The sequence below is a fragment of the Eptatretus burgeri genome, unplaced genomic scaffold (assembly GCF_056783735.1).
Source record: "Eptatretus burgeri isolate ZD-2024b unplaced genomic scaffold, Ebu_testis_v1 Ebu_testis_scaffold_1454, whole genome shotgun sequence".
Lineage (NCBI taxonomy): Eukaryota > Metazoa > Chordata > Myxini > Myxiniformes > Myxinidae > Eptatretus > Eptatretus burgeri.
The window spans coordinates 1-7849 of NW_028223403.1; the positions used below are offsets into that span (position 1 = coordinate 1).

General features: G+C 41.5%; 1 long non-coding RNA gene across 1 annotated transcript; it reads left to right on the forward strand.

Moving 5' to 3' along the window:
- Positions 1 to 980: 980 nt before the first annotated feature.
- On the forward strand, positions 981 to 7565 carry LOC147006869 (uncharacterized). The gene is made up of 3 exons (XR_015054553.1): positions 981 to 1253; positions 5545 to 5635; positions 5716 to 7565. It is a non-coding gene; the product is annotated as an uncharacterized LOC147006869 (long non-coding RNA).
- The last annotated feature ends 284 nt before the right edge of the window (positions 7566 to 7849 follow it).

Genomic DNA, 7849 nt, shown 5'->3' on the forward strand with positions numbered 1-7849 from the left:
TCACCTCATGGCTCGACGACGTCTTGGAATCCCATGGACCCAGCCTGCGGAGCCCAACACCTCGATTTGGCCTGGTCTGGTGAACAGGCCAGGCCTGGACTTGTATGCTGGAGCTTGTGCGAAACCAGCTGAAACCCACCATCGATCTGACCGTCTTGTGCCGTCAACCTTACGCGGGGTCAGAACACGCAGAGGTCGCGTGCATGGGTGGTGCGACAAAAGGAGGACGAGCGCCATCTTGCCACGCGGCATGTTTGAGCTTGGGAGCTCGAATCCATCGACATCGGCTTGTCACGAGCCACATTCGTGCCTTTGACACTTTCCTCTCATCCATGAAACATCACCAAATACTCTGTGTCTTGTCTGCATGTTGTTTAAGGTTTATCTCGTTAGGGTCCCCTTCGAAACCTGTAATTCGTAGCTCCCGAGTTAAGAACGGCTTATTGATTAATTATAACATTGTCGCGAATGCTTTGCTTGTGTCGTGTTCCCCGATGTCCCCAATAAATCTGGCTGATTCGTATGAAGTTGCCGCTTTGAATTAATTTGTGCCGCGCCGAGGAACGATCTGCTCGATTTGGATATAAAAACCGAAATGGTTACAGACTGGCAGAATTCGCTCGGTCTCTGACAAAACCAGTCTGTAACTGGGGTCTATTTCCCCAACTGATAAGGTCCAGGGGTACGTTGGTATCGCGATTCGAGACGTGTGACCAGAGGTCTGTGCCGAACCAGCCGGTGTTATAACCCCGGAGACGGCGGTGGTGAGGGGAGTGCCGAATCTGTAACATTTGGCTGTCGAGAGTAGGGTGCGACAACCCAAACTGGTTACGGACAATGATTGACGCAATCGTCCGAATTACCCGCCACCACTGAATCCTTAACAATGTCTTTAGAATAGCCGTGCGTGCGTGCGTGCGTGCGTGCGTGCGTGCGTGCGTGCGTGCGTGTGTGTGTGTGTGTGTGTGTGTGTGCACGCGCGCGCAGTGGATATCTGGACAGGAGGAGTGTTAGAAACTGAACAATCCTGCCTGTGTAACCCTTTGTTTCTCCACACTTTACTTCATAACCACATTTTCTTTGTTTACTGTGATAATTATATTAACGTACTCTGTGTTGTACAACAGTTGCTGCTCCATTTCTTCTCTGCAAATGAGTGAAACAACTTCAATGGAACTATTCATAAATTAACTTGGTGCTTTCTGGAGGACATAATGGATCGACTTTGGCTGATTCAACTTGTCTTCATCACGGTATGTTTCATTCGAGTTATATTCCATCCTCCATATATACAGTACACAAAAACCCACATTGTTCTAATCATTGAATAGACGGTTGATATGATAAGGTTTTCAATGTGATTTGCTGATATTTTTTATACGTGTCTGGAGGTGTCTTCCATCTGTCTTTCATGCATGCCATTTTGGAAGTGTATGAACAGGCTGTTGGGTTTTACCTCCATCCTGGCCCACTCGGCAACATGTACCCTGGTGGAGGAAGGCAAGCTCATACTCTCTTTTACTTCGCTCCTTTGTCTGTTTGCTCAGATGAGAAGGGAGGGGGAAGAGGATTGTAGGCTCAAGGGACAAACAGCACTTCACCTCCCCCTGAACATTCTCACCCCTCACCCTTAACCAGCATGAACTCAACACGAAATAATTGAACAAAGCATTTTGGACATTGGCTGTTGTGATTGAGTCTGGAGAAGTGTCGAATGATGGAAAGCTTAAAAGTATAAAAAGGTACCAGTGAATGCTGCATGACGCTCTGTGTTTGTGATCTGCAACACCGAAGAGGGAGTGCAAAAGGGATGCACCTGGACTAGGTACGAGGGCTGCCCTCTTGGCTTAAGGCCCGAGTTGAGTGAATGTCTGCTTGTGCAAGCTCTTTCTCTTATCACAAGTGGCCCTCCTGCCATGTTCCCCCTGCTTGAGAGTAGGATATGTTCCGTGGGTGGTATTTTCTCTTGCATTGATTCCAATGAAGCAGAGTGAGACACTTGCCAAAGATGAGATGCATTGCACGGGCTCTGAAGAACCAAACGATATCCGAAGCAGGTGTGTCCGATAGGGCATGCTCCTTGACGTGTCCCTGTTGTTTCTCATCCTCACTGAGACTGAGAGAGCCACCTGCTCCAGTCGAGAGAATGACGGAACGACTTTGAGAAATTCCTCGGCAAGAACATGAAGGCTTGGGAGAAATTTTCCTTTGTCCATCTTGAAGAGTATCTTCTATGTTTAATGATGAAGCATTTCGATTTTCACAGAGAATTAATGTATGAATCGAGGCCCAAGAAATTTATATCTATCACTGGGGGTTAAGTTCAAAAGTGAAAAAGTGGTGTTCATCTTGTCTATGAACATGTAATTTCATGTTCTCTGGTGTGGTTCATTCTCAGCGTGTATAAACATGTGATTTCATGTTCTCTGGTGTGGTTCATTCTCAGCGTCTATAAACATGTGATTTCATGTTCTCTGATGTCGTTCAATCTCAGTGTCTATAAACATGTGATATCATGTTCTCTGGTGAAGTTCATTCTCAGTGTCTATGAACATGTGATTTCATCTTCTCTGGTGTAGTTCATTCTCAATGTCTACGAACATGTGATTCCATGTTCTCTGGTTTAGTTCAATCTCAGTGTCGATGAACATGGGATTCCATGTTCTCTGGTTTAGTTCAATATCAGTGTCTATGAACATGTGATTTCATGTTCTCTGGTGGAGTTCATTCTCAGTGTCTATGAACATGTTTTCATGTTCTCTGGTGTTGTTCTTTCTCAGTGTCTATGAACATGTGATTTCATGTTCTCTGGTGGAGTTGTTTCTCAGTGTCTATGAACATGTGATTTCAGTTTCTCTGGTTTTGTTCAATCTCAGTGTCTTTGAATATGTGATTTCCTGTTCTCTGGTGCAGTTCAATCTCAGTGTCGATGAATATGTGATTTCATGTTCTCTGGTGTTGTTCTTTCTCAGTGTCTATGAACATTTGATTTCATGTCCTCTGGTGGAGTTCTTTCTCAGTGTCTATGAACATGTGATATCATGTCCTCTTGTGTAGTTCTTTCTCAGTGTCTATGAACATGTGATATCATGTCCTCTTGTGTAGTTCTTTCTCAGTGTCTATGAACATGTGATTTCATGTTCTCTGGTGAAGTTCATTCTCAGTCTCTATGAACATGTGATTTCATGTTCTCTGATGTTCAATCTCAGTGTCTATGAACATGTGATATCATGTTCTCTGGTGTAGTTCATTCTCAGTGTCTATGACAAGTGACTTCATGTCCTCTGGTGTAGTTCATTCTCAGTGTCTATAAACATGTGATTTCATGTCCTCTGGTGTTGTTCATTCTTCGTGTCGATGAACATGTGTTTTCATGTTCTCTGGTGTAGTTCATTCTCAGTGTCTATGAACATGTTCTCTGGTAGCGTTCATTCTCAGTGTCTAGTAACATGTGATTTCATGTTCTCTAATGTATGTAGTTCATTCTCAGTGTCTATAAACATGTGATTTCATGTCCTCTGGTGTTGTTCATTCTTCGTGTCGATGAACATGTGTTTTCATGTTCTCTGGTGTAGTTCATTCTCAGTGTCTATGAACATGTTCTCTGGTAGCGTTCATTCTCAGTGTCTAGTAACATGTGATTTCATGTTCTCTAATGTATGTAGTTCATTCTCAGTGTCTAGTAACATGTGATTTCATGTTCTCTAATGTATGTAGTTCATTCTCAGTGTCTATGAACATGTGATTTCATGTTCTCTGCTGTAGTTCAATCTCAGTGTCTATGAACATGTGATTTCATGTTCTCTGGTGTAGTTCATTCTCAGTGTCTATAAACATGTGATTTCATGTTCTCTGGTGTCGTTCATTCTCAGTGTCTATGACAAGTGATTTCATGTCCTCTGGTGTAGTTCTTTCTCATTGTCTATGAACATGTGATTTCATGTTCTCTGGTGTTGTTCTTTCTCAGTGTCTATGAACATGTGATTTCATGTCCTCTGGTGTTGTTCATTCTTCGTGTCTTTGAACATGTGTTTTCATTTTCTCTGGTGTAGTTCATTCTCAATGTCTATGAACATGTGATATCATGTTCTCTGAGGTAGTTCATTCTCAGTGTCTCTGAACATGTGATATCATGTTCTCTGGTGTTGTTCATTCTCAGTGTCTATGAACATGTGATTTCATGTTCTCTGGTGTTGTTCATTCTCAGTGTCTATGGACATCTGATTTCATGTTCTCTGATGTAGTTCATTCTCAGTGTCAATGAAAATGTGATTTCACGTACTCTGGTGTCGTTCATTCTGTGTCTATGAACATGTGATGTCATGTTCCCTGTTGTAGTTCATTCTCTCTGTCTCTGAACATGTGATTTCATGTTCTCTGGTGTTGTTCATTCTCCGTGTCAATGAAAATGTGATTTCACGTACTCTGGTGTAGTTCATTCTGTGTCTATGAACATGTGATGTCATGTTCCCTGTTGTAGTTCATTCTCTCTGTCTCCGAACATGTGATTTAATGTTCTCTGGTGTCGTTCAATGTCAATTGTCTGTGAATGTGATTTTATGTTCTCTGATGTAGTTCATTTTCAGTCTCTATGAACATGTGATTTCATGTTCTCTGGTGTTGTTCATTCTCAGTGTCTATGAACATGTGATTTCATGTTCTCTGATGTAGTTCATTCTCTGTGTCTATGAATATGTTATTTCATGTTCTCTGATGTAGTTCATTCTCTGTGTCTATGAACATGTGATTTCATGTTCTCTAGTAGTTCCCTCTCAGTGTCTATGAACATGTGATTTCATGTTCTCTCGTAGTTCGTTCTCAGTGTCTATGAACATGTGATTTCATGTTCTCTAGTAGTTCGTTCTCAGTGTCTATGAACATGTTATTTCATGTTCTCTGATGTAGTTCATTCTCTGTGTCTATGAACATGTGATTTCATGTTCTCTAGTAGTTCGTTCTCAGTGTCTATGAACATGTGATTTCATGTTCTCTGGTGTCGTTCATTCTCAGTGTCTATGAACATGTGATTTCATGTTCTCTAGTAGTTCGTTCTCAGTGTCTATGAACATGTTATTTCATGTTCTCTGATGTAGTTCATTCTCTGTGTCTATGAACATGTGATTTCATGTTCTCTAGTAGTTCGTTCTCAGTGTCTATGAACATGTGATTTCATGTTCTCTGGTGTAGTTCATTCTCAGTGTCTATGAACATGTGATTTCATGTTCACTGGTTTTGCTCATGCTTATTTAAAGGTGAATTCCATCGTGTTTGCCTTTTATTTTCATTCTGCCAAATACTGTGTCCCACATGAGGAATAAATGGACATCACATAAAGATCAAAACTTTCACAAAAAAGGTTTTAATTTTGAACTTGTTCTTTCTTTCACCAGGAACATTGATTGAATATTTGAATAAACTGTAAACTTCGGAGGGAGAGTGTAACAATAATTATTTCTGTTCTGTAATTTGATAGCTCGATCATTTTTCATTGGTAACATGGATGATCAAAATTTATCAACATTACAATGTGTGTTCCATTTACAGGGATCATGGATTGAATCACGAAGTTCATCTCCATGTCCTATGGATCAGTTTTTACACGTTGATGGATTTTGTTGTGAATTTTGTCTCATTGGTGAGTTTTCATGTCAATTCCACTCTTATTCCATGGTGTTCACCTTTTACAACAAGTCTGATTAATTTTGTATTTGACAGGAACGTACATGCACAAGCCCTGTCCCAGTAATGGAACTCGGCCTTTGTGCTTTAGATGTAGAGAAAAGGAAACTTACATGGATGAGGAAAAGCACAACTCGACAAAGTGCAAACAATGCAGCGTTTGTGACCCAGGTAAACTATTCTACTCTGTTTATGTTTACATTATATTACTTGAAGTTTTAATACAAGCACAACCAACTGTGAAATGTTTGTATTTTCCTCCCCGACCTACATTTACATTTTTATCCACAACTCCAAAGTCGGTTGTGTTTTAAAGGTTGTGCAGCAGGTGCCGAAATTCAATTGTGATGATGTTAGCACCAGGTAAAGAACTGACTGAAACTAAACAAGGAATGTTGATTTAGTGTGTGAGTTTTATGATATTTTCATCACATTCGATCTTCCAAAGTGAATTGTGGGTAATGTGCTTCTTGACGCAGTTTTCAAAAGACCAGGAAGATTAAGAGAGATTGGGTGAGAAGAATATTAAAACATGAAATGACACAATTTTATTTGTAATACTTCCAAAATGTGGGAGAGTCATGGGTGACACACTCATCATCATCATCATCATCATCATCCACCTTGCCCGATCCAGAGCTGCGGAAGCAGTTCAGAGGCCTCAATCCTGGACGAGTTGCCACGGTGATTCAGGAAGTCAGGGCAGGAATTTGTTCAGAGTGCTGGTGATAGCTCGCTCACTTTTAACAAAAGACACCGTGGGATATTTTACATCCACCAAAGAACAACAGCAGACGGAACACTCGTTTAACATCCATCCGAAGGATCGCACACACATTGGTGAACCACCCTGCCTTTTGTCTGGAAACACGAAGACGGCAAGCCAGAGAAGCATTCCGAACCCACCCAACAAATTTTTTTTCCAAAGAAAGGTGCAAATAGAATATGTCACACATGGAAACGAAACAGCACCAACGGTCACAAAAAGACGGTCTGTGAGGACAGTCACAGAAAAAAAGAAAATATAAAACAAAATATCACCAGATATACACCGACAACTGGGAAAACGAAAAAATAGCAGGAAGGTTCAAAAAAAAGAGTTGAACAGATTGGGAATAGACAGAGAAGGCTCGTTGGAATGGCAAAGAAGTTAGCTCAACTGGGATGGAGAACGAATCATTATGAATTCCCAAGACCAAGGACATGACACCAATGGCTCAAACAAAATGGTAGAACTGAGTCATTGAGACAGGTGCAGGTTCTGAAAAGTAGAAACAGAAAGTATGAGCTGCCTCCTGTCAGGATCTCAAAAAACTCGTATCAGAACAGCTGTACACACAAAGGTACAACAAGGTATGTGGAGTAATCTACTCACACATTTGCAGAAATTTCAATGTCCTGGTTACAGAAAACAAGGAAACATGAACCAAAAACGATTATTGAAAACTAGGATGAAATGATCTCATTCGACCTTATGATCCCATCGCTCGTGAACATAGAAAACAAAGCATCGCGATTGGATATAGCACTGACGGGAAAAAGGAGAAGAAGTAATTGCTCATTGTGGTGTCAATACAAAACAACCCAGGAATCCAGAATATGACCAAATACCAAGATCTGAAAAATGAAGTGAAAATATCGAAGAAGCCGATATCCATGGGAATATTACTACAAACAAACTGCAGATGGAGGCTGTCAGGGGCTTGGTGACGATCCTGAAAGGAGCCCTCGAAACAAAACTCTGAGAACAAGAAAACTTCACAAATCGGTTCATGAATCATGATCCCTTCCTGAAACGGAGGTGGATACCTCGAGACCTGGGAGGACGCTGTTACACGTTTTAAAACCTGCACATGTGGATATCATCCGACCACACACACACACACACACACACACACACAGAGACAGACACACACACACAGAGAGACACACACACACACACACACACACACACACACACACACACACACACACACACACAGAGACAGAGACAGACACACACACACAGAGACAGACACACACACACACGGAGACAGACACACACACACAGACACACACACACACACAGACACACACACACACACACAGACAGACACACACACACAGAGACAGACACACACACACACAGACACACACACACACAGACACACACACACACAGACAGACACAC